The sequence below is a fragment of the Leptonychotes weddellii genome, chromosome 8 (genome assembly GCF_054177405.1).
Source record: "Leptonychotes weddellii isolate Sample4059 chromosome 8, ASM5417740v2, whole genome shotgun sequence".
Taxonomy (NCBI): domain Eukaryota; kingdom Metazoa; phylum Chordata; class Mammalia; order Carnivora; family Phocidae; genus Leptonychotes; species Leptonychotes weddellii.
The window spans coordinates 16906409-16932661 of NC_138376.1; the positions used below are offsets into that span (position 1 = coordinate 16906409).

The 26253-nt window shown below is 42.7% G+C and overlaps 1 long non-coding RNA gene across 1 annotated transcript in view; it reads left to right on the forward strand.

Annotated features, from left to right (window-relative positions):
• Positions 1–398: 398 nt before the first annotated feature.
• LOC145722965 (uncharacterized) overlaps positions 399–26253 on the forward strand; it is a 39880-nt gene continuing 14025 nt past the window's right edge. Inside the window, exons 1-2 of the long non-coding RNA XR_014147546.1 lie at positions 399–935; positions 5765–5856. This is a non-coding gene — a long non-coding RNA (uncharacterized LOC145722965). The remainder of the gene's footprint in view (positions 936–5764; positions 5857–26253) is intronic.

The window sequence follows — 26253 nt, forward strand, 5'->3', positions numbered from 1 at the left end:
AATCTAGTCAGTTTCTGCAGGGGCTAGACTGTATTAAATGGAGATATGATTGGTACCATGGCTTTGTATCCTTGAGGACTTTAATGGTGGTACAAATGTCCATCTTTTTCAGAATGCCATATTGTTTTTGACTTACTACTTTGGCCAGTGGAGGTATTTTCAGATATGGTGTTGTGCAGTGAAAGGTTTTGTCCCAAGGGCCAGTGTTGAAGCTAATCCAACTCCCAAGTATGCCAATTACAACTATGCACTTAGGAAACAAGAAAATGACCACAGGCATGTCAGTGGAGCCAACAGGACCACTGTGAGCTGGATATTAACCAGGATCCCACTAACTATTTGGGCTTGTAGGTTCCTATTCTAACGGGTGGTGGGGGGGGTCATGGTGACACTTCAGGTCTCCAGGTATCAATGTCAACTCAGACCGTGTGTCCAGTAGTCCTTGAACAGTCTTCCCCTTTCCTCAATGATTAGTCACATACTACATGACCTCTGGGGGAGGACTATTGCTATGAGTTGAATTGTGTCCCCTAAAAAGAACATATGTTGAGGTCCTATCCCCCGTTATCTGTGAATGTGAGCTTACTTAAAAATAGGATCTTTGCAGATTTATCCACATTAGGATGAGTTTAGTTCATCAGTGTGGACCTTAATCCAACATGACTGAAGTCTTTATAAAATGGGGAAATTTGAACACAAAGATAAGCACAGAAGAAAGGCAATATGAAGACACAGGGAGAAAACAGCCATGTAAAGCCAGCATTGAAGTGACACATTTACAAGCCAAGAAACACCAGAGATTGCAACTACCACCAGACACAAGGAGGAGGCAAAGAAGGATTGCCCTCCAGGTTTTGGAGGGAGTGTGGCCCTGCCAACACCTTGATTTCAGACGTCTGGATTCCGGAACTATGAGAGACAAAATTTCTGTTGAGGTAAGCCACCTACTCATTACACTTTGTTACGGCAGCCCCAGGAAACTAATCCAACTATCTTCTCAGTACAGCTTGCCACGGTGTGGCAGGGTTCTGCCTCTTTCGTGAATGGATTCCAAATCTGACAGTTGCCTCAGATCTAGAAGCTAAATAATGAGACAGTCCCATAGCCCGCCCCCCCGCTTCGTACTTTTGTTGTTGTAGATATTAAGCAGCACCCTTCTTGGCTGCCTGTTTATTTTGCCCTTGGGACACCACATATGTTAACCAACTCCCTGATGGGCATGCCTCTTTGGCTACCTCTCTGACCTTACCAGTCAGTAGGGTGGTTTGGCCCCATGGCTTCTGGTGGTTAAGCCCAGATTCCTGGTTGCTAGTGCTTCCAGGCTCTCCCTCATTCTAACCATGGATATTCATAAACCCAGTTCTGCACCCACCCCTCCTGTGGTCAGCCCTGGTCTGCAGAGCAGAGCCACCACTGAGCATCTTGGTGATGCTGGTACCCCTCACCAGCACAGGTCCAATGGCTTTGATGAAAGCTGTGTCATCTGCACCTTCTGTAGAGCATCATCCTCTGGTGGGTCTTTTGCCTCACCTAACATACCCATTCCAACGTGCCCACTGCTTATTCCTCCCTCCCTTAGCCACCTGTCAGGGAAGCTTGGGCATTTCTACTCCACCCAGCATTGCCCATCAGTTTCCCCAGAAGAAAATTTGTCCATCCCCTGGGGTCCTTGCCAGGATGTTAAATCCTGAATCTGGAGAAATGGCCTTTGAGTCAATGAATCCTACTTTGTCCAGTCTTATACTCTGATCCCTCTGATCAAGACCCTAGCTCTTGCCAGTAAATATGGCTAATTCTTACAGCAACTTTGGTGTGTAATTTCTTTGTTTCCTTATCAGGATCAGCATATCCCCAACCAGGTTATGCTGGACTTGACTGTAGTTATCACCTAGGAGGGAAGAGGAGAGGTGGAGAATTCCCAACAGGCACCAATTACCTGCCAGGGAGAGCAGAAGAACCTCTGGGATGCAGGTGTAACCCCAGTGGAAGGCAGAAGGAAGGAAAGCACTTGTGGTGCAGGTCTAAGAATGTTCCAGCAGGGCCAATGGGGAGACTCAAGGTCAAAGTCACTCATTAGAAATTAGAGGAATCCATGCCTCCCCAAAACAAGGCACCCTCCCCCCGCTTCTGAGTGCAAGCCACTCAGATGCCTTGTTTATGAAATGAGACTCACATTTATTGTACAGGAAACTGTGAGGATGGAACAAAACAATGCCTGAGATGTACCCCATTCAAGATGGCAAATACGTGCCCCTCCCCTTTCCACACCCAACACAGATGTCACAAATCCATGTTAGCATTTTTTCCCAGGGGGCCTGGTTCAACTTCTGAAACATTCTCAGTATAATGCAGCAAGTGGTCTCTGCAATGAAGTCTTGTTCCCAAGCAAGACCTAGGCACTGGCCTGACTCTCTGTCCCCAGAAAACTCTTCGTCAGGAGTCCTAAGACATTCCTAGGGCTTATTAACTAGTAGCTATGTTTAAAGAGTATATTCTGTAACTTCCGGGTATTCTGTTAGAATACTATTATCCAAACAGTGCATGGTAAAACTCTGGCTCAATGGGAGGGCATTCATTTCCTTGGGTTCTTTGCCAATTTTCAATTTAGGGAAGTTGAGGGTGGAGGCTCCCGTAACCATGGTGAAGAGAGGAGGGAAGACAGCTGGATGTGTGTGTATGCAGAAATAGAGTGGGTGGGGCTTGAGGGGTGGGTTGTGAAGGGCGAACTTCTCTCTGGGGTGTGGATGAAGGCATGTGCTTCTCCGAGAGCCCCCATGGGGTCACAGGTCTGTGTCAGCTGAATGACAGGAAATATTGTATCATGGTGTTCAACTCCAAAGTCTCCTATATTTAGGAACAGAGGGAAGAACGACGTTGGGTCTGCTCCTTTCTCTTTCACTCTCCCAACTAATCAGACTTGCCTTGGGCAGCTCCGGGTGGAATGGAAATGGATTCTCCTCAAAGCAGTTGTGTTGGGTTCTGTTGAGACATACACTCACACGCATGCTCACCACTAACGCCTCCAATGGTGTTCACACAAGAGGCGCTGCTACAAGGAGACTGTACATATTTCCGTGGTCAGCCAAGCTCCAGGCTGTGCTGTGTGCTAATAGCTTACCAGCCAATGCACACGCTCAACGTCTGGTAATGACACCATCTTCTCAGTGTTCTATTTAATTTTTCCCTTTTTGACTGAGGGAGGAAATGGGCCACATTATTTTCCCTTCTTCTTTCCTCTAATTGCTGTCTACATGTACATTTTTTCTATTGAACTCCTTGGTGTCAAGGAAAGAGAATTTTCATACATTTAAAGCATACACACTTCTGTCTCTAGGCCTGTTGCCCTTGAAGAAGATCCTACTTGCCTTTGGATAACCTCAGGAAAGTCTCTTGCTGCCCCTGATGCATCCCTCTGAGGGAGAATTTGTTATGGATGCCTCTGTTAGTGTAGACTGTAAGAGGTCGGGATGGTTATTGGTTCAACCTTGGGATTTCCATATTTTCCTTATGCTTCTTTTTTCCCCCTTGCTCCCTGTACAATGTGTGCATTATCCTTGATTTTTGATGATTATTTCAGATAAGGGTCTTTCTGTATTTAAAGAGGTAATTGTTTTGCATGTGCATGTGATGCATGTGTTTGTGTGTATGTGTGGGAAGGGAAAGGAAGGAAGAAAGGAGAAAAGGAAAAAAATATATAAGGCAAGAAATATGGCACAATCCCTGCTGGGCTGTTAACTTCTGGTACTGTTATGGATGAAAAAACCTGGGCAGGATTTTCTAAGGCAGTGCTTTGTCGGAATAGGCAGGTATGGCTATTTGGCTATGTGGGGAGTAGAGTTGTCCAGTTACAGAGGACTCTGAATGGCAGGATGAGAGGTTTGCATTTAATGGATAGTGAAGAGCCATTCAAGCTTGGTGTGCAGGGGAGTGCCATGTGCAGACTGGACTAGAGGAGGAGGAGCCCGGGTGTGGGGGGTGCATGGGTGGCTGTTGGAATTCCTCACTCAAAGGAAGACAGGCTTGCACTGTGGGTGGGGGGACAGCAGGAGTGCAGGAGATCAGTTAGAGGGGAAGGACACTTCAGAGGTCTGCGCACAGCCACTGATTGGATCAGGAGTCAAGGAAGAGGGAGGAGACAGAGAGGGACCCTCTGGAGTCAGGACACTAAATAGCACAGTCTGGAGGGACTGCTGGGAGGCAAGTGACCTAACAAGGACACATCATATTAGTACTGATGATTTTCTTTTTCTAAGATTTTATTTATTTATTTAGATCTTAAATGGGGGGGAGGGGCAGAGGGAGAGGTAGGGAGAATCTCAAGCAGACTCCTCGCTGAGTGTGGAGTCTGACATGGGGCTCGATCTCACGACCCTGAGACCGTGACTTGAGCCGAAATCAAGAGTCAGACATTTAACCAACTGAGCCACCCAGCAGCCCCAGCACTGTTGATTTTCTGAATATGAAGGAAGTTGAGATGACCCGTTGATAGTTTTCATGCCCAAGGAGTACCCTAAGGTCTAATGAGCAGATTAGAAAGTATGGTAGACATATCTCCTTATGCAACAATTCACTCCCTGAACATGCCCTCATGAAATTAGATAAACAGGGAAAGACACGAATTATACCTGCCCAATGTTCACGTTAGAAAACTCCCTAAATTCTTGCACCTGATGTGATGATGAAAAAGCCGTGGTTGCCATCTTCCCTCCTCGTCCTGATGGGGACTGCATTGACAAGTGCCTATCCAAACTGCCCCGACTTGTGCCTCCCGCCCTCCTGGGGCCATGCCTTGGGGGCCCGTAAGTGTGGAAAGGAAAGATGGGCGCTGTGCTACTGGCCAGGCCCATCTTGACACACGAACACATGGCACTGTGTGTGTGCAGACACTGAGCTCAAAAGGGTGACATCTCCATTGTCCCTGAAGGCCTCACTGCTCCTCCTTCTCCTCTGAACCATCAGAGCTCATCCTAGGTCCTTGGAAAGTTCCACCAGTGCTAAGGTTAGTAGGAGGCCAGACATGGTAAGAAAGGGACTTAGCGCAGTGCCCAACACACACAGAGCAGTCAGTCCATGTTAACATTAACCATTATCGTTATATTCTTGCCACCCCTCTTACTCAGCTGCAAGCTATGCGAGGGAAGGCTTTGTGTCACCTTAGCATTTGGGTCCCTTACACGACTCAATCATGGTAGGTTCAATAATGCTTGTCAAATGATGAAGAGTAGGGCCACATGAATTTTCTTCTTCACATCAGAGCTTTACATGTAGTCTTCGCTTTGCACAGTGGTGTGGGACTGTAGAAATGACCAAGCAAGCTGAAACTGTGTGAAGCAATCTCAATAATCAATGAGAATAATCAATGATCAATAATCAATGAGATTGTTTCATGACCTGCAAAATTTTTGTCAAAACATTAAGGACTTTCTTACTGTTGGTTGTAAATGTAAAAGAAAATTTTAAACATAGCAAAACTAATATTTAGCATACTATAATTTAAAACATTAGAAATATTGAGAAATAATGTTTGATTGCTTTATACACATTTTTTAAAAAGAGTTTTCAATAGTGAGAAATGCACCAAGCATTTTTTTTATGCCTTGGTGAATTATATTCCTCTCTAATTTCGGCTCAGCTTCTAACATTCTGTCTTTTACCTTGAATGCCATGAAATATCCCCGAGAGTTCCCTTAAGATGACTTTTTTTTGCCAGCATTTTCATCTTTTTTTTTTTTTTTACAATCATTTTCCTTGTTTATTTCAACAGTTTTGCTGGGTTCCTTTGGCTGCATATCTAGAATCTCTCAAACAACAGCAGCAGTACCATCTTTCCCATCCTTCCCACCCAACGCCCTTCAGGTATTTCTTCTATAACTCTGCTCCTGTCTGGTTAAACTTCTACTTCCCATATTACCACTTTCTGTTTCTTTGCTACACTTTTGACTTTGTTGGCTAATTCTCTTTAAGGAGTCTCCATTTCTGTAAAATGTCATGTGGGTTTACCCTTGGGAGATAAGGAGGCCACACAACCGCATGCTTTGCTGTCTGTGCATGAACTGATACCAGATGCGCAGTGACCAGTCACCAGCAGGCTGTGAAGGGAGTGATATGGTGGGTCCCCGATCATGACACACATCTGTAATTTATGTAGTGGTCTGTGAACTGAAGTGCAAGCAGCAGTTTGTACGTGACACAATTACTCACAGTTAATATACTGTGGTGACTGAAATTGGAACTGTGCTTTTGGAGGACTGGTATTAGTTAAGTTTGGTTACTACAGGGTAACTGGAATTTGTGCATATGGGAAATGTGCAAGGAGGGGGGCTGCCTGAGTAGTCCATAATGTGAGGTGTGCCTGATAATATAGGTGTAATTGTCACTAAGTGGTTTTTGTTATTCTTGACCATCAATTTATAGAGGTCCTTGTTGAAGGTATCAGGTTGCTCATGTGTGAATGAGCTTTCCTCCTCCAAGAAATGGTATTTCCAGTTTTCCTCTTTGAATCCATTGCTCCACACGTATTTGAGGGAAATTTGCTCGATGCTTTCTAGAGTGGCTTCCATGCTGTGGTACCCAGATCATGGTGATCAAGCACATGGAACAGGAGTTAGTGTTAAAGAAGCTGCAGGCTTTCTCAGAGAATTTAATACATTCATGTGCATTGTGAATCTCTAGATATATCATGTTTCCTGGATTCAGAACTGCTATGATTTAAAAAGTGTCATTGGGTTAATAACAGCTTTATAGAAAGTGTCTTGGCCTACTAGGGCTTCTATAGCAAATTTCCACACACTGGGTGAGTTAAATAACAGAAGTTTATTTTTTGACAGTTCCAGAGGCTCTAAGTCCAAGATCCAGGTGTCAACAAGGGTGGTTCCTACTGAGGTCTCTGTTCTTGGCTTGAAGCACCTTCTTCCTGTGTGCTTGTGTGGTCTTCCTTCAGGCACACACATTTCTTTGGGAGTCCAAATGTCTTATTCTTACAAAGACATGAAGCAGATTGTATTAGAGCCCACACAAACAGCTTCATTTTAACTTAATCAGCTCTGTAAAGGTCCTGTCTCCAAACTGAGCCACATCCTGATGTACTGGGGGTTAGGGCTTCAATGTATGAATTTCACTGAATGAAATTCAGCCCATAAGAGGATGTAAGGAAATGCTGCACACTAATTATGAGATGAATTCTGAGTTTAGAAATGTGGAAGAGTTGGTAAAAGTTAGTATTAGAATCAAGGAAATGTGTATACAGTATTTGTCAAATTTATGTAACACTGGCACATTTCTTTCATAAATCATCTCATTGAGGTTGTATTCTATTGATCATACTTAATACAAAATGTCAAAGTTGGCTGGTAAAGAGACAGTAGGAAACAACTCACTCATTTTTGTATGGTATAGAGAAAGTTATCTACTAAAAGATTTTGCTTCAATTTTCCTGACTGTTTAAATATGTATATAGAAAATTTACCACAATCATCAGAGATTTAAACTCTTGGCCTCCAAGTGCAAGTTTAAGAGGGGCTCCTTAGTTGCTGTCAGTTGCAAAATGGTCCTTTCCAATGGGGGTGAGCCCTTCATCTTGTGATGTTCCTTACTTTGCGGGGCTCCTTGGTGCTAAATCTATACTCCATCAGTCAGGATTCTTTGGGTGGCACGTGTGCCTCATCTCAAGTTTGGATGCCTCTAGCTTCCCATCACAGTTTTAAACCCTGGTGAGGGACATCTGCAGGACCTCCCCCAACATTCACATATGCTCAACCTGGAAATGGAGGTCAATGGAGCTAGGGGCAGAGGCCAAGGGATAAATGTTCTTGTCTCTCATCCCTCAGGTAGATGATTCTGAGATGTACTGCATAGATTGCTCCAAAAGCCCTAGCAAGATCTTTCTCCAGGCATCCATCTTTGGGGTTAACTTGATAATACATCCTTGCATTAACATTTCCTCCTTCCCTCATTCCTGCTCCCTGGACCCTCTTTGCATATCATTGCATGTAATGCTCTGCTTTCGGGAAAATCCAGGCTAAGGCAGATGGGGTCTTCTAACTAGACGCAGACCTGAGTCCTGGGTCTTTGCTTGGGACCCCAAATAACAGTGGGATGGGATGGGATGTGGTACAGAGGTGGGGAAAGTGCAGATGCCCAATGGAAAGGAGGGTTGTTTCCAAAATCAGGGAGGAAATAAGTTGCAGAGACCAAAAACAGGTAAAAGAGCAAAAGAGAGGATTATCCACTATCTATATCATGGCCTTGAGTAGCAGTAGAAACTAGACTTTCAGAAATACAGTTTAATAAATGGTCAGGCTGGAATTTTATTCACAAGTATGCCCTAGTGGTAGTTAGCATTCCCTCTATGTTCCCCCTTTTAGAAGAGACAAACAGTCATATTTCCCAAATTCTTAGTTATCAGAACATATCTGTAGAGGAGGTAAGACTATTATTCTCATTATACAGATGGGAAACAAAGGCAAAGTGATTTATCATCTCCCAAAGCCATAAAAGGCAGCTGCTGAGTTTGGGATTATGTTTTGGGTTTCCTGCCCATTGCAGTTGAGCCCCACCTTTTACTGGAACCAACCCCCAGGGAAGAAGGTTTGCTGGGTTTCCTGGAAGGCAGAGGTTTGCATTTGCATGCTCTGTGCTGGGGCTTTTGACTGGGCGCAGCCAGGAGAATGTTGCAGTTGGTATGCCTAAGGAAAGGGAGGGGAGAGAAAGCATTCTGAGCAAGCCAGCCTTGGGATTGGGCTGTGTCATCGCCAACCATCCGCCCATGACTGGACTTGCCAGTGCCCGAGAAGAGTCTCTCTGACTCCATCCATGGACACCAAAGGACAGAACAGAACTCATTTCTCTACAGACTTGAGTCATGCCAACAGGTATTCTTTGAAAAATCACCATTTGTAGTTGAATCCAAAAAAATAATAATAATAATTGCCTCCAATATTTCACTGTAATTTTCATGTGCTGGTGAACAACTATGATTTTCAGGAGAAATTATCGCCACTGTATTTCTCAGTTGAAATACAGACAAAAACATGTTTCAACTTTTTTTTTTTTTTAAGATTTTATTTATTTGACAGAGAAAGCACAAGCAGAGGGAGAGAGAGGGAGAAGCAGGCTCCCTGCTGAGCAAGGAGCCTGATGTGGGACTCGATCCCAGGACCCTGGGATCACGACCCAGGCCGAAGGCAGCCGCTTAACCAACTGAGCCACCCAGGCGTCCCTCAACTTTTTTTTTTTAATGGTGGTTCTCATTTATTTTCAGCTTTTGGGGGTGTCTCCTGGGTCTGTATTTTAAGGGAGGGATAAGTGGGGGGACCAAAACATCCTTGACATTTATTAATGGCATTTACATAGGTTACTCTATTTAGTCCCTGTGAGACATGTACTATAATTGTCCTCTTTACGGAAGAGCAACCCGGAGCTTAGAGAGGTCCCATGCCATGAGCATCACTGGCCAGGTTAAAGGAGAAAACCAGCATCCAAGCCCGGCTTTGCCTGACTCCAAAGCTTGTGCTGTTTCTACCACACACAGCTTAGCTTCCTGCACGGTTCATTCACAGTGCGGATGAGCTGGAGGTATTCTGGGAAGCCCACTGCCACAGTAAACCCAAATCCTGGGCTTGTCATGTTTTTTCCAGCTGTGGTTTTTTCCTGCTTTTTATTATAGATGTCAGATTTTCCTCCTTCCCTAAAAGTTATCCACACACACACACACACACACACACACACACACACACTGTATCTGGGTAGGGGGGAGTGGAGATGGGAGACAGCAAAAGTACATGTTAAGTTTGAGTATGTCTTAGGCTGTTAGGGCTTCCAGAACAAAGTGCCACAGACTGGGTGGCTTATAAACAACAGACATTTTTTTTCTCACAGTCCAGAAGCCCACGATCAAGGGATCAAAGCACTGGCAGATTTGATGGCTGGTGAGAGTCCGCTTCCTGATGAGGCTCACCCAGCCATCTCCTCACTGAATCCTCACCTGATGGAAGGGGTGAGAAAACTCTCTGAGGTCCCTGTTATAAGGGCACTAGCCCCATTCAAGAGGGCTCCACCCTCATGACCTAGTCACCTCCCAAAGCCCCACCTCCTAATGCCATTCCCTTGGGGGTTAGATTTCACACATGAATTATGGGGGGGGCATAGGCACCCCATTTCATTGATTCTAAGATGAACACTTTCTCATGCGTCAGCCATCTGAAAGCCCCATGCCTAATGCTGTTGGCCGGCAGCGTGTGGCCCAGTTCTCATTGCCAGTGTATGAGCATCAAAGCTCAGACAGCAGGTGTCAGAGACTTAGAGGAAAATCCCAGATGATCATGGAGGACTTTTAGAAGAAATACAGCCTTAACCAGAACTCCTCTGAAAGCTCTGGATGGCTCATAGGACAACTGTGGGTAGGAAAATAGGGATTTCCAAGGTCCTGCATCAAAGAGGGATTCCGAAGAGGTAGATTCTCTCTGTGGAAAAAGTTTTAGGCATAACTTAAACCAATTTGTTTAGCTTATATTTCCCTTTTTGTGTATGCAGAATAGTGATACAAGATTTTAAAAATTCTATGTCCAAAGAGCTCTAGAAGGACTTTTAAAAATTCATTTAAAATAAAAACCCTAAGTGCTAAGAAAGCCTTGTGACACGAATAGTTAGCTATGAGTGCTTTTCCTTTCTTGGTGCTTCACTAAGTGTATGTTATGCCAACAGAGTTTCAGATTCCATGGTATACGGTAGTATTTATGTTTTATATTTTAATACTCATCAATCTGTTTCTAATGTATTCATGGAAAAATTTGTGAGCCATCTTGCCATTAAACTATTTTCAAAATCTCATGGAAACCTGCCAGTAGTTTTGCTATTTAGCTAAGAAACTCTTTTGCTTTTGGAAGAAGGAAGTTCTGATATTGTAGGGCTAGGTTTCTAGATATATTTTTGGTCAGGTTTTTGTTAATCCTGGCATTTTTGTAAAGCAAAAAAATCATCATAATAAGTGAAGACAAGCAACATCAAAATGCTTTCATTATACAAAATATGCAATCTGGAGAACACAGTCACTTGTTTGGATTGTATAAAAGTTGCTGTGGATTGTATAAAAACATCTCAGTTTGCAAGCCCTGCTTACTTGCTCCTGCTTTGACTCATTATGATTAAGGATATGTGTGTCCTTGAGTTCCCTTGGTGGTGGCCCCATGAATTTATTTATTGGTATGTTTAAATAAAAAAATTCAACCTTATCATTGGTGCTGCAGGTGTATTTATTTATATTATCTTGCTTTTAGAAAAACACTACTGTATCATAAAATATTTTCACCTTAAATTACTTCCCACAAGCCTCAAGTGTCATGCAGTTCCTATCTGGGCATAAGAAGAAATCAATATACTTTGGTTTGAAGGGCAGTGGACTTTGGTTCTTGGCACACTTTCAGATAACAAATGCTTCACAGAAAGTAGGTCCAGTCTTCCCATTTTGCGCCATTCATTCCATACTGATGTTGCCTTGCAGCCATGTTTGGGCTGATAGCAGTTTCTAGGCTTGGAGGAAATTGCATTTCCAAAAAAGCAGAATGCGGACATCGTCTGGGTTATGTACACCTGCATTAAACACAGCACTCACCCCCAACACCAGCCCCCTGATTTGGGATTTGGTGCTCTGTTGGCCTTTTGAAGGAACAATCCTTCTCCCACTCCGTGGCCCCCAAGACCCCAAGAAGCCAAGATCCTCAGTGTCACCCTTCCTGCCCACCGTGGTGGGGGTCTGGCTTGTTCCTTCCACATATGCTCTCCAACCTATGGTTCCGGAGCCTCCGTGGCTCCAGATCTGGTGCCAGAGTTTGCTCCCACGGTCCCAATATCCGGAGGGGGAGAAGGGTTTCAGCTCTTCTGATCAGCTGGATCCCTGTTTAAAACTTTTGATGGTGCCCCATTGCCTTAGGGATGAAGTCCAAACTCCTAAGGCGGCTTCTAAAATCCTTCATCATCTTCTGGGCTTCAGGGAACCTTCCCATGATAGCTCTGCATTCCTGGCCCTCCACCCCAATGCTCCCCGACTCTGACCTTGGTCTAGTTCCCCTAGCTTGCCATACTTTCCCTGGCTCCCTGGTCTCTGCATGAGGCCTAGAGAGGGTTCGACTGGTTTTAGGGAGTCCTGTAAATGCATTGCCAAGAGTCTCTTTATTTTCATGGGAAAACACATTCTAAGCCAACTTGGAAACGAATGTGTGGAGCACGGTTGGCTGTAAGCAGGGGCTGCACAGGCTTTGTTAGCCAATCAAGTTACATTAGAAGAGTGGGGCCTGGGGACTAACCCCCTCCTCCAGCAAGCCCTTTGAGAGCTTTGGAAGCTTCCACTCGGAAGGCTGACCCATTTGATTCCTGCCCCGTGTGGCACATAAGGGTGCCTGGAATAGAACTGGCTAGAATAGAACGCTGGGCACCAAGGCAGCTCTGGTAAATAGTCCAGGTGCAAGGGGACGGCGGGGCCAGGAAAGCCAGCACCCGAGGGCCTCACCACAATGGGAAGGGGCACAGCTAATTCACTTGCAAAAGATACCCGGGGCTACTGCAAGCTCATTCTCAGGGGCTAATAGGTTTGAAATCAGTATTTATCGCAGGGGCTTTTCCTTGTGTGACTTCTGCGAGTTCTCACCTTCTTTCTAACCTCAGTAGGACACCTTCCCTTCCCTGGAGTTCAACTATATGCCAGAGCTTTGGCTTGATGTCAAGGCTTCTGATGCCATATCAGCAAACATTTCTGTTATTCTTATCAAAACCAGCAGGTGACTTTTCTCGGGCCACAGTGAAAGCAGAGGCCTGCTCAGGTAAGCCCTGGGTGGTGGGCCAGGGTGCAGAGTCTGAGGGGGCTGAGCTGCGGGGTGGGCCTCCTGGAAGTATTGTTATGCAGGTGGAGGAAGGAAAAACTCCAGGACATTGTGGCTGAAGAAAGCAGTGACTCTAGGCAGACCTGGGATGTGTGTGTGTGTGTGTGTGTGTGCGTGCACAGGCAAGGACCTTTATAGATTGCTGGATATGGTGAACCTCAGAGCTTGCTAGCATCCGCCGGTAAGCAAGCTGGCTCTATTTCATGACCATTCCCTAGGCCAAGTCTCTGTCCATGATAACTACTGTGTATCAAGAACTTACTGCTATAGCTCAAGCACTGTCCTAAGGAATTTGCATATATGCCCTCATTTCATCCTCATAACAATCCCTGCAGCATTATTATCCCTGTTTAACACACGAAGAAACAAGTTGGAGAGCTTGCACTGCTTTTCCAAATCTGGAAGCTGGGTCCCTCTGATAACCACAGCCAATGAGCTCTTCTACTATTATTTGTCTCCTGGGGGATTATACAGAAATGGGCACTGCTTGGCTTCCAAAGATGCAGTAGAGAGAGGAGACTACGAGCTCATTGCCAGACTTTTTCCTCAATATTCTTCAAAACGTGTTATCAGAAATACAATAAAAATGGCTGGATGTTGAGATTCAGGGACACAAAACCTATTTTCTGGCTTCTTACTGGCTTCTTTTCATTGCTACTTCTAAATTCAGTGAGCCACCCTCCTGCCCTGCTTAAGAACTTTGAATGGCACCTGTTGCCCTCGGGGGTCAGATCTCAAGCCCTTAAGTGGCTTCCCGAGTCCTCCGGAACCCTTCGTCGGGTGAGCATGCGCACTATGGTCTGCACCTTACAAGGGAGCAATAACGCCATTTCAATTGAACATCTCTCAGGAAAACTATCAGACCCGTGTTTGTACAAGAAAGACACCTAGGTGTTGCTGGTGGGAAAACCCTCCGTGTGAGTGACTCAGAACTTGGACACGGCACTCCCACCCCAACAGAATAGTTATTCAGCTTCTGGTTATTTCCTGCAGAATCCCTTCAGCTGGCTCAGCCTGCCTGGAGCTGGAATGGGTCTGGCCGCTTGGCTGGGTCCTCCTCTATGCATCTTCCCGCCACCCAGAGCACCGATCTGATAAGGGCTGGGGCCTCAGTGTTGCCTGTGTCCCCCTCGGCTTCCTAAAATGCACAGCTGCCTTTTGCTTCTGGGAAAATATTTATTGAAGGTCTGGCTGTAGCTGAGAGAGTTTGACAACTCGTAAGGCACAAACATTCTTTATCTGCAGGATGAGGTTAGTTTCTTTTGGGCCTGGTGTTTTGTAAGAAGGAAATCGCTTTCATAAGCATCAGATTAGATCCAGGAAGCATCCACAGGACAATGAAAAGCTGATAGAAACCGAGCGTCAGGATTTTCCCATTGGTCACTACTGCCACCTTCTGGCTGATCTTGTGAACTACACAGTATGGACTGTACCAGGAAAACTTCCTTTACCCCAGTATTCGCCTTTTTTATAAGCTGTGTGTGGCGCAAAAGGGAAATAAGAATTATTCTTTAAATAGAGTATTTATTGGTAGATTTCATATTAGCAAGAATGATAAAGCAGACAGAAGAATGACATAAAAGTAAAAAATACAGTGGACTGTTTGCATTTGAGGCAATAGGGAAAAGAATCCGTAAGAGCAATTTGTTACACCTTCTGACTCAGCATTCATTAGCTTTGTCCAAAATAGGTGTTTAGCCCTTATCTGAGTTTCTAAAACCTCCTGTTCCCTCTCTAAAGCTGATTTCTTAGCACATTTATGTTACTCTATCAATCATTTTGGAAAATCAGTACAAAATAGGGACTTAAGTGAAAATTGTTACCTACAAAAAAATTATTGGGTGTAAGACACGTCCCTACTTATGCAGTAACAAACCTCAGTCTTTTAAAAGTTTTTATTTTAATCAGTCGATGCTCATCACAAGTGCACTCATTAATCCCCATCACCTACTTAACCCATCCCCCCACCCACCTCCTCTCTGGTTACCATCAGTTTGTTCTCTAGAGTTAAGCGTCTGTTTCTTGGTTTGCCTCTCTTTCCCTCTTTCCCCCCCGCTTTGCTCATTTGTTTTATTTCTTAAATTTCACAGATGAGTGAAGTCATATAGTATTTGTCTTTCTCTGACTCTCTTATTTCATTTAGCATCACACCCTCTAATTCCATCCACATCATTGCAAATGGCAAGATCTCATTCTTTCTGACGGCTGAGTAATATTCCAGTGTATATACACCACATCTTCTTTATCCATTCATCCACCAACGGGCATATGGGCTCGTTCCATATTTTGGCTATTGTGGATATTGCTCCTATAAACATTGGGGTGCATGTATCCCTTTGAATTAGTGCTTTTGTATTCTTTGTGTAAATACTCAGTAATGCAGTTGCTGGATCGTGCGGTGGTTCTATTTTTAACTTTTTGAGGAATTTCCATACTGTTTTCCACAGTCGCTGCACCAGTTTGCATTCCCACCAGCAGTGTGGGAGGGTTCCTTTTTCTCCACATCTTTGTCAATACCTGTTGTTTCTTGAGTTTTTGATTTTAGCTATTCTGACAGGTGTGAAGTGATATCTCATTATAGTTTTGATTTGCATTTCCCTGATGATCAGTGATATTGAGCATCTTTTCATGTGTCTGTTGGTCATCTGAATGTCTTTAGAGAATTGTCTGTTCACTACTTATGCCCAGTTTTTAATTGGATTATTTGTTTTTTGGGTGTTTATTTGTATAAGTTCGTTATATATTTTAGATAATAACCCTTTATCAGATATATCATTTGCAAATATCTTCTCCCATTCTGTAGGTTCTCAGTTTTTCCCCATTGAGGGTGATGTTAGCTGTAGGTTTTTCATATATGGCCTTTATTATGTTGAGGTATGTCTCCTCTAAACCTACTTTATTGATGGTTTTTATCGTGAATGAATGTCATACTTTGTCAAATGTTTTTTCTGTGTTTATTGAAATGATCATATCGTTCTTATCCTATCTCTTATTGATGTGATGTATCACACTGATTGACTTGTTAATATTGAACCATGTTTTCAACCCAGGAATGAATCCCACTTGATTGCGGTGAATGATTTTTTAAAAATGTATTGTTGGATTTGGTTTGCTAGTATTTTGTTGAAGATTTTTACATCTCTGTTCATCAGAGATGTTGGCCTGTAGTTCTCTCTCTCTCTCTCTCTTTTTTGTAGTGTCTTTATCTGGTTTTGGTATTAGGGTAATGCTGTCCTCATAGAATGAATTTGGAAGTTTTCTTCCCTCTTTTATTTTTTGGAATAGTTTGAGAAGAATAGGTAATAATTACTCTTTAAATGTTTGGTAGAACTTGCCTGTGAAGACATCTGGTCCTGGACTTTTCTTTGTTGGGAGTTTTTTGATCAGTGATTCAGTTTCCTTGCTGGTAATGAGTCTGTTCAAGTTTTCTGTTTCTTCCTGTTTCAGTTTTGGTAGTTTATATGTTTCTGGGAATTTATCCATTTCTTCTAGGTTGTCCAATTTGTTGGCAGATAGTTTTTCATAATATTCTCTTATAACTGTTTGTATTTCTGTGATGTTGGTTATTTCTCCTCTCTCATTTGCAATTTTATTTTTTTGGGTCCTTTCTCTTAGTTTTCTTGTTAAGTCTGGCTAGAGGTTTATCAATTTTATGGATTTTTTTTTTCAAAGAAACAGCTCCTGGTTTCATTGATCTGTTCTATTGGTTTTTTGTTTGTTTGTTTGCTTCTATATCATTTATTTCTTTTCTACTCTTTATTATTTCCTTCCTTCTGTGGGCTTTAGGTTTTGTTTGTTGTTCTTTTTCTAGCTCCTTCAGGTGTAAGGTTAGGTTGTTTATTTGAGATTTTTCTTGCTTCTTGAAGTAGGCCTGTATTGCTCTAAACTTCCATCTTAGAACTGCTTTTGCTGCATCCCAAAGGTTTTGAACCATTGTGTCTTCATTTTCATTTTTTTCCATGTGCTTTTTAATTTCTTCTTTTATTTTCCGGCTGACCCATTCATTGCTTAGTAGTATGTTACTTAACCTCCATGTATTTGTGGTCTTTCCAGATATTTTTCTTGTGGTTGATTTCGAGTTTCATAGCATTGTGGTTAGAAAAGATGCATGGTATGATTTTGATCTTTTTTAATTTATTGAGGCTTGCTTTGTGGCCTAAAATATGATCTATTCTGGAGAATGTTCCATGTGCACTTGAAAAGATTGTGCAGTCTGCTGTTTTGGGATGGACTATTCTGAATATATCTGTTGAATCCATCTGGCCCAATGTGTCATTCAAAGCCATTTTTTCCTTGTTGATATTCTGTTTAGATGATCTGCCCATTGATGTAGGTGGGGTGTTGAAATCCCCTACTATCATTGTGTTATTATTGGTTAGTTCCTTTATGTTTGTTATTAACGGTTTTATGTATTTGGGTGTTCCCATGTTGGGTGCATAAATATTTGCAATGGTTATATATCTTCTTGTTGAATTGTCCCTTCTATTATTATATATACTGTCTTTCTTTGTCTTTTGTTACAATCTTTGTTTTAAGGTCTATTTGTCCTGATATAAGTATTGCTACCTTGTCTTTCTTTTGGCATTCATTTGCATCCTAGATGTTTCTCCATCCTCTCACTTTCAATCTGCAGGTGATTTTAGGTCTAAAATGAGTCTCTTGTAGGCAGCATATAGACGGGTCTTTTTTTTTTTTTTCTTTTTATTCATTCTGTCACCCAATGTCTTTTGTATGGAGTGTTTAATCCATTTAATTCAAAGTAATTATAATAGATATGTATTTATTGACATTTTATTACCTGTTTTGTGGTTGTTTCTGAAGATTTTCTCTGATCCTTTCTTGTCCCTCTCTCTTTCATGGTTTACTGGGTTTTTAAATGATATGTTTGGAATTCTTCCTCTTTTTTCTTTGCAAATATATTAGTGTTTTTTTAATTTGTGATTACCATTAGGTTTGTATATAACCTTTTCCGCATATAGCAGTGTATATTAAGTTGATGGTCTTTTTAAGTTTGAACCCATTCTTTACTCCTCTCCTCCCCATGTTTATGTATATGGTGTCATATTTTACATTATTTTATTTTGTGAGTTCCTTGATTGATTTTTTTTTTACAGAAGTATTCATTTTTACTGCCTTTGTGTTTCCTACCTTCATACTGTCATTTTTAATTTTTCCTTTCCACTCAGATTCCCCTTTAATATTTTTTGTAGGGCTGGTTAGTGGTCATGAACTCCTTTAGTTTTTATTTGTCTGGGAAACTGTCTCTCCTTCTATTCTGAATGATAGCCTTGCTGGATAGGGTATTCATGGCTGCAGGCTTTTCCTTTGAATTCAGCACTTTGAATATATCATGCCACTCCTTTCTGGCTTGGAAAGTTTCTGCTGAAAAATCCCCCCATAGCCTATGGTTTTTCCTTTGTATATAACTGTCTTCTTTTGTCTTGCTGCTTTTAATATTTTTTCTATATCACTACATTTTGCCATTTTAATGACCATATGTCCTTCCCCAGATTAGGGGAGTTTTCAGCTATTATTTCTTTAAATAAATTCTCTGCCCCCTTTTCTGTCTCTTCTCTTCTGGGCTCCTATAATACAAATGTTATTACATTTGATGGAGTCACTGAGTTCCCTAGGTCTATTCTCATTTTACATAGTTATTTTTTCACTCTTTTGTTTAGCTTGATTACTTTTCATTACTCTGTCTTCTAGGTCATTAATTCATTCCTCTGCTTCTTCCAGCCTGCTGTTCATTCCATCAACTGTGTTTCTCATTTCATTTATTGAGCCTTTTATCTCTGCTATGTTATTTCTTATCTCTGTGTTAATGTCTTACTGAGGTCCTCTACTCTTTTCTCAAATCCAGTGAGTATCCTTATGATCACTGCTATAAATTCTCCGTCAGGCATGCTATTTATATATGTTTTGCTTAGATTTCTGGCCGTGGCCTTGTCCTGTTCTTTCATTTGGGATAAATTCCTCTGTCTTCTCATTTTGTGTAAGTCTCTGTGTTAGGAAAGTCAGCTACATCTCCTGTTCTTGAGGGTAGTGGCTTTATGAAGAAGAGTTCCTGCAGTACCCTACAATGTAGTGTAGGGCCTGGCACTTCTGGGAGTGTCTCCAATGTGTGCTGCATGCATTCTGCTGTTGTATCCTGGCCACTTTATCCTTTAGGCCAGTCATCTGCAGATGCTCTGTTTGCCTGTTGTGGGCAGTGTTTGGTCGCTGGCCCTAATGTGGCATGTTTTAACTAGATGTGCTCTGGTCTGCTTGTGAAATGAGACCTGTTGCTGCCACTCCTGGAACCAAGGCTGGATCTGGAGACACAGTGTTGGCGGGGGGGGAGGGGGGAGCTGGTGTTCTAGGGGAAGGGGCCTGGCACACTGGGACTGAGGCAAGCATGACTGAGAAGGATAGTTACACTGGAGTACAGGGGTGTAGAGCTTGGTGTAAGCAAGTTAGGTAGTAAGTGTTGGTGCTGTGCTGGTTCCCACAGGTGGTCCAGTGCTTTTATGCTAAGGGGTGGAGGAGGAAAATGGCCCCTGCCACTTCCTTTTTTTCTGGAGAGGTCTCTCTGTGAATGCTGCCTCTCTGGGACATGTTCTGAGATGAGCAACTAACCTCTCCAGTGTGTGCCCCAGGTGTTCTTCAGATTGCTGTTTCCACACTGTGTGTCCAAGGGCTGTTTGCCCTGCTTTTTCTCCAAGAGTGGCTCCAATGTCCTTTAAGCTCTCCCAGAGCCAAGCATGCTGACCTTTAAAAGTCCAGACTTTAAGCTCTGCCGGTTGTAAGAGCTCACAAAATTCAGGCCCTCTCTCTTTCTAAGCCAGTTGCTATGAGGATTCATTTTTCCTGTGTGCTCTCCTGTGTGTTAGTGTGTCTCTGGACCTTCTCTGTGACTGCAGCTCCCTCCCCACCACAACAGCCATGATGGATTTTAGAATGCCTTGGACAATTACACTTCCTGCTATTAGAGATCCAAGAGGCACATTCTCATTGCTGCTGCAGACACCCAGAGCAAAGATTACACTTCTCATCCTCTTTTGAAGTTTGATGGTCTTGTGTTGAGTTCTGGCCAATATGGTATATGTGTAAGCTGCATAAACAACTTTCGGAAATGGCTCTTAAAAGAAAAGGACTGTGCACTCCTTCCCTGCCCTCTCTCTTCTCTTGCTGGCTGGATTATGATGAGATGACTAGACCTGAATAGCCATTTTGGATCATGAGACAGAAGCCCTCTGTGGGAGGATGATGAAGGCCCAAAATGAAACAAACCCAAACCCACTGATTATGGACAGCCTAAGTTCATGGGAGAGAAAAATAAACTTCTAACTTTGTAAATCACTGCTTGATTTTCTGTCCCTCGAAACGGAACTTAATCCTAATTGAAAAAGGTCTACATTTTGTATGTAAAGCCTGAAGGCTATAGGAGTAATATTTCTTATGGTATAAATGATGGCACAAAGAAAAGTTTAATCACCCAGGACGGTGACGGGGAGATGATATTTATCCCATAGGCTGAGGGTGCTAGCAGATCCCACCTTTCTGTTGCTAGGATGGCGTTCCTCTTAGTTAGCAAGGACAAGAGAAGGAAACCACTGATGTTCATCATGGAGAAGTCTTTGAAAACAGCATGTGAGAAAACAGCTTAACCACCCCACCCCCCCCGTGTGCCAGGTTCACAGAGTTTGCTGAATGAAGGGACCAAGAAGGAAACCAGCTTGATTTTAATTGTCTGTCAAATCTGTTGAAAATTAACTTTTTCTAAACAAATTCCTTTTGAAGCTTTCAAAGCTTGAGAACATAATAAATGTTACCCTTCATTGGGCTTGTCATTAATTCAACCCAGTACCATTCTTTGACCATGGCACATGGGCTGTTTTCTGGAAGGATATGGCTGTCCTCTCTGATGACTTTCAAAACATGATTTTACCCATCTAAACTTTTTAGCTATGTTACCCATACCATTTTTAACCCTTATGTGTGTTTTCAGTGTGTGGCAACTGAAGATTAGCAAATTCTGTTTATTAAGTGCCCTACAGGTTAGGAGGCATTAGAAGAGGAGGTACATGGGCCTGGAGATAAACCAGTCTGATTCTAGCTTTGGCTCTGCCATTGAACCACCGTGTCACCTTGGGCTTAATTTTTGAGATTGTTCCTCATTTGTGATAGTCCCTAGTTTATGGGGTTGTTGTGAGAATTAAATTAGACAATGCATGAAAAATCTTAGAGGCTCAGTACAGAGTGCTGGTCATGTTGTAAGTACACAGTAAGCATTAGCTATTGCTAGCAATTTAATGCCCAGTCTCCAGTCCCAGGTTGTCCAATATAGCATCTACTGGTCACATGTGGCCATTAAGCACTTGAAATGAGGCTATCCCAAATTGAGATGTGCTGTGAATATAAAATACAAACTAGATTTTGAAGTCTTAGTATGAACACAAGAATATAAAATATTTCTTGGATAATTTTAGAAATATTGATTACATGTTGGAATGATAAATTTTGGATATATTGTGTTAATAAAATATATTATTAAAAGTAATTTCACCTGTTTCTTTTTCCTTTTGTAAAATGTGGCTACTAGAAAATTTAAAATTATACCTATGGCTTGCACATCAGATTTCTTTTTTACAGTGTAGGTCTAGGTAGGCAGATGGGTGGGATGGTAAAGTGAACCCCAAAATCATGGTCCATGTGGTTAGTATTTGGTCGTTAATAGGGGCTTGGATGAAGTTCAGGTAGAGGAAATCTACATGCTAGGGCATGGGGAATACTTAATACTAATCAATTCTATATATACTGTTTGAGATCAAGGGGTGGTCACTGAGTGAACAGCACTCAGACACCTGAGTCTAAAGAAAGACTCAAAAATCCAGGGGTTCAGACAATGGAGGTTCAGAGAGGTGCAAACCAGGATCTGGGATGGAGTCTAAGATCCAGGGTGGAGCATATTGTTGACAGAGCACCAAATGGCAAGGAGTGACCAGGGGCCTGAACCAAGGAAGCAGCAGTTCAGGGGTGGAAAATCCACTTCTCAGGGGCATTGTTGGTATGGGCACAATTCAGTTCCACAGATATTGATTAGAACCAACTATGTGCCAGACCTTTTATTAGAAACTCATTCATGAAAGCACTGTGCTTGCCTGCAAGGTGCTCACAGTCTGGTGGGAAAGACAGACAAATAAACAGATAACTGTAGCACACAGTGATGAAGTACTGTGATAAAAATACAGTGGGAGCTCATAGTAGAGAAAACTAATCCATTCTTGTGGGTAAGAGACATCTTCCTAGAGAAAGCAACATCTCAACTAAGACCTATGGGGAAGTAGCCAGGAAAGAAGGGGTAAGCACATTTTAGGTAAGGGAGCCGCATGGGCAAAGGCTAGGTCAGGAGAGCACTGTGCACTCCGGGAGTTGCAATTGCTCTGTTACCTCAGAGTAGATTGAAAGGTGGGAGTGGTTGGAAACTGGAGAGAGGAGGAGAGGCCAGATCACAGAGTGGATGGCAACACAGATGAAGGGCTTTGAGGGCACAAGGCAGGGGGCTTTATAGAACTTTAAGCACAGGAGTGGTATGGCCAGATTTGTGCTTTAGAAAGATTTTTCTGACTACCTTGTGAGGGTTCTAGTTCTGGATAAGATGTATTAAACACACCCCATCCAGTCTTTCCCTCTTAAATCAGGTGTAAAACCTGGACAGAATGCATGGAGCAGCTATTTAAGGACTCCGAAAGTAAATAGTAGCAAATGGATCAGAGAAGATCAACAGTTGAAGTATCACTAAGCCAGTGGTGAGTTTACATTTTTTTCCTTTCCAATATTTCCTGGACTCAGCACAGCCTGAAACCTGGAAGGTGGCACGAGCAAAAAGAAAGATCCAGGAGAAGCCCTCTGGTTCAGACTTGAGGAGTGGATAAGGGATCTTTTAATAGAAACAGAAAGTGGGAAAATCCCCATTTCTCCTCTTTTCTTCATTCTCTTTCATTTCAGTCCCTAAGCAATCCTTCGGTGGCAGCAGGAACAGTGGCAACAAAGGGAGCCCCAAAACTGTGAGGGAGGGGAAACTTCCTCTCCAACTGGTAAAGCTGTGGTCCCAAGAAGATGGGCTGAACCCTTGTTATTTTTTTTAAACTTTCTTTCATTGCTTGGTCCCAGGCATGGGCTCAGTTGCACCAAGTGTGTCAGATTGAGTAAATAAGTCCCCACATTTTGGCTGGAGACTGAAAAGACCAGAAAATATTGGGGAAATCACAGAAAGGAAGGAGCTCAGGAAAGCAATCTTATAAAGTTGTTTTTGAACGGCTGGACTCACCCTTGAGCTGCACATGAATGGATCTGAGCCTAAACAGAATGTCATAGACTTTGAGAACTGACCCATTGGTTAGACCAGCACCAGCACCCAGACTACCCACTGGGTGGCACACATGTGGGACACATCTGAATAATGCTGCAGAAGCTTTGACAATGGTACTGATATTTAAACCACATGGGCAGAGCAGCCTGAACCCAACAGAGCCTGCTAAACAAAGCAGTTTCCCTGTCTAAACAAAACCATCAACATTCCCCATAGGTTTGAAATAAGACTTGGAGACTTATAACATAATATCCAAAATATCCAGGAAATAATCTAAAATTACTTAGCATACAAAGAACCAGGAAAATTTTAACTTGCATGGGAAAAGATCCAACAGATGCCAAAGCCATGATATCATAGATGTTGGAATTATCTGACAGACTTTAAAGCAGCAATTATAAGAATGCTCCAAGAAGTAATGGCAAAACTTCTTGAAATGAATGAGAGGATAGAAAGTCTCAGCAAACAAAAAATACTAAATGGTGAAAAGAACCAAATGGGAATTGTAAAAATGAAAAATACAGTAACCAAAATTTTAAAACCTGAGTGGGCTTCATGGAAATGATAAAAAGCCAACGAACTTGAAGATAGATCAATAGAAATGATCTAATATGAATAACTGAATGTTCAGCTTCTAATGTTCAAAATTGATTTTTCCAGCCTGACAATAAGTTTTGGTAGAGGAAAACATCTTATAATATTTTTAGCTCTTATTTAGCATCTCAAGAACCATGCCTGGGCAGCGGGGGGTCGGGGGGGTGGTCCATTCATTCCATATTATGCCTTAGTTGTGCAGCTTGCTGCTCTGGGTAGCAGAATGAGGGGAAATCCATCCCTTTCCATTCTGGGAGATGATGAGAGAAAAAATAATGAAAAAGAGGCAGGAGAAGCAGCTGGTTGGAAGTGTGTTGCAATTTTCTCTATTTAAAATGCTGTGGAGAATTGAGAGTGCTGGGGTATCAGAGGTGTTTTGGAGCTGGCTTGTATAAGCTCTTTGGAACTAACTGTTAAAATTTCAGGAATTTTGCAACCTGATTGTTAAAATAGTTTGCAGCTTGAAATTTGACATCATGGGGATATTTGCACCATGATAATTGGCAAACACCTCAAACTCCTGGAGAGCCTGTTGTTAAATTACCAGCGTAGTACTGTGACAGATAGATCAAAGGGAACATGATGGGGGCAGAGGGTGGGGCATGCTTTCCCTCTTCACCATTTGGAGCCCTGGAAGACAAAGCTATGCAGAGACTATATTAGCAAGGTGTGATCGAGCATGGTAGTATGCCATGGTTGGACAGAGAGCAAATCTGATTAATACTCTAAACCCTACCTGGTTTGTCAAATCACATAAATGTTAAACTGAAAACCATGGGCCTGCTGTGGTAAGGTGAAGATCCCCAGCACAGAGCCTGGTCAAGGAACTCAGATTCAGCTGTCTATTGACCAGTGAGAGCTGAGAGAAGGCTGAGTCAGTGGGAGGATTCACAGAAATGGAACTGGCCACAGGGTCATGAGGCTCAGATATCATCAGCAGATTGGCGGATCCAACAGACAAGATCAGAACACCTTAGTGCCAGATTGACCAAGATAAGATGGGGCTGCGGATAGGTCCTGGATCCCCAAATCCCTTTATTCCACCACCATGAGGTCATAGAAGACCTCCTCCCCCATATAACAGATACCACTGGGAAGAGGTGGCCTTGGAAGTAAGGGGACTGAAATATAATTCCCCCATACATGAATACCAAAGGGACTGCTGAAGTCACTACATCTAACTAAGATGGGAAATCAGTCTGTAATTATCTTTCCTCTGCTACATGATAGTGGGAGCTCAGTAGGAAAACAGAATCTGGTATAGATCCAAACTAAACAGACCACATTTTTTCTTCCTATTTGACTGGTAGTATAAATTTGCTACCCGGCAACACCAGGAAAATAAATAAATAGCGTAGCTTGTGTTTATCCAAATGTATAATTCATGATTTTTTTTTTTTTAAAGCTCAATCATTCTTTGCAAACAGAGGTTTGACTTCACCTTTATTGTGCAGATGGAAAAGACGCTGAAGCGTATTGTAGTTGAGGGATTTGAAAGACTACATCTTGGGTGCCTCTCCATTATGTGGGGCTTTGCTGTCAGGCTGGTAAGTCCAGAAACTAAATTTTTATCATTTATCCCCGGAATAACCAGGATCAGAGGAAGTGGTTCATTTTAAACTCAGGAGAGGGGAATTGATAAAGAATACTGAGTTTATTCAGTTGCCTTGAAAAATGAAACTGTCAGTGGGCTGGAAAGCTCCAATATGTAGGATGTAAGGGCCAAAAAGATAGCTGAGATCATTTAGTCCAGGAAAATGAGACCAGGAAGGGGAAAACACATACTCAAAGTTAGGCAGCTCATCCATCGTCCATGACCAGGTTAGAACTCAAACTCAGACCCCAATCCCATTTTATGTAAGGACTCTAGGATTCTACCCCACCTCTCCCTCTGCAGAAGAGTCTACGTGAGGAACCACATCACAGCTGGGAGGCTGTTTAAAGGTCCTGCAGTTAGAACAAGAGCTTCATTCCACTTGCCAAACACATGGGGATCTCCCGTGGGCCCATCTTTCAGATACACAGAAGCTGATTTTCTCCTTCTTTTTCTCTAAACTCCATGGAAGAAAGATCCCTGGGTCTTTCCTGAGGCCATAAATGGTTAGTTAGGACATATTATCTTTGAGTGACATGCTAAGCCCAATACACAGTTTTGATTGGATCAAAATGTGTCCCAAGTCATGCAGTAATAATAATAGTGGGTGGTGGTAGGTCTCGTTATTGGGCATTTGTTGTATATAGGTCAAGTATTGGCTCTGAGCACTTTACATGTGTTATCTTTTTACTGACAGACTTGAAAACATCTCTAAGGGTCTACTAGTTTCTGCCTCAGAATGTGTTTTTTTTTCCCCCCATGTGGGCCTCCACGGCCTGGAAATGTGTGGCTAATGGGCCACATCAGCTGCTATGCTTCGTTTGGCTGTCTCAATACGC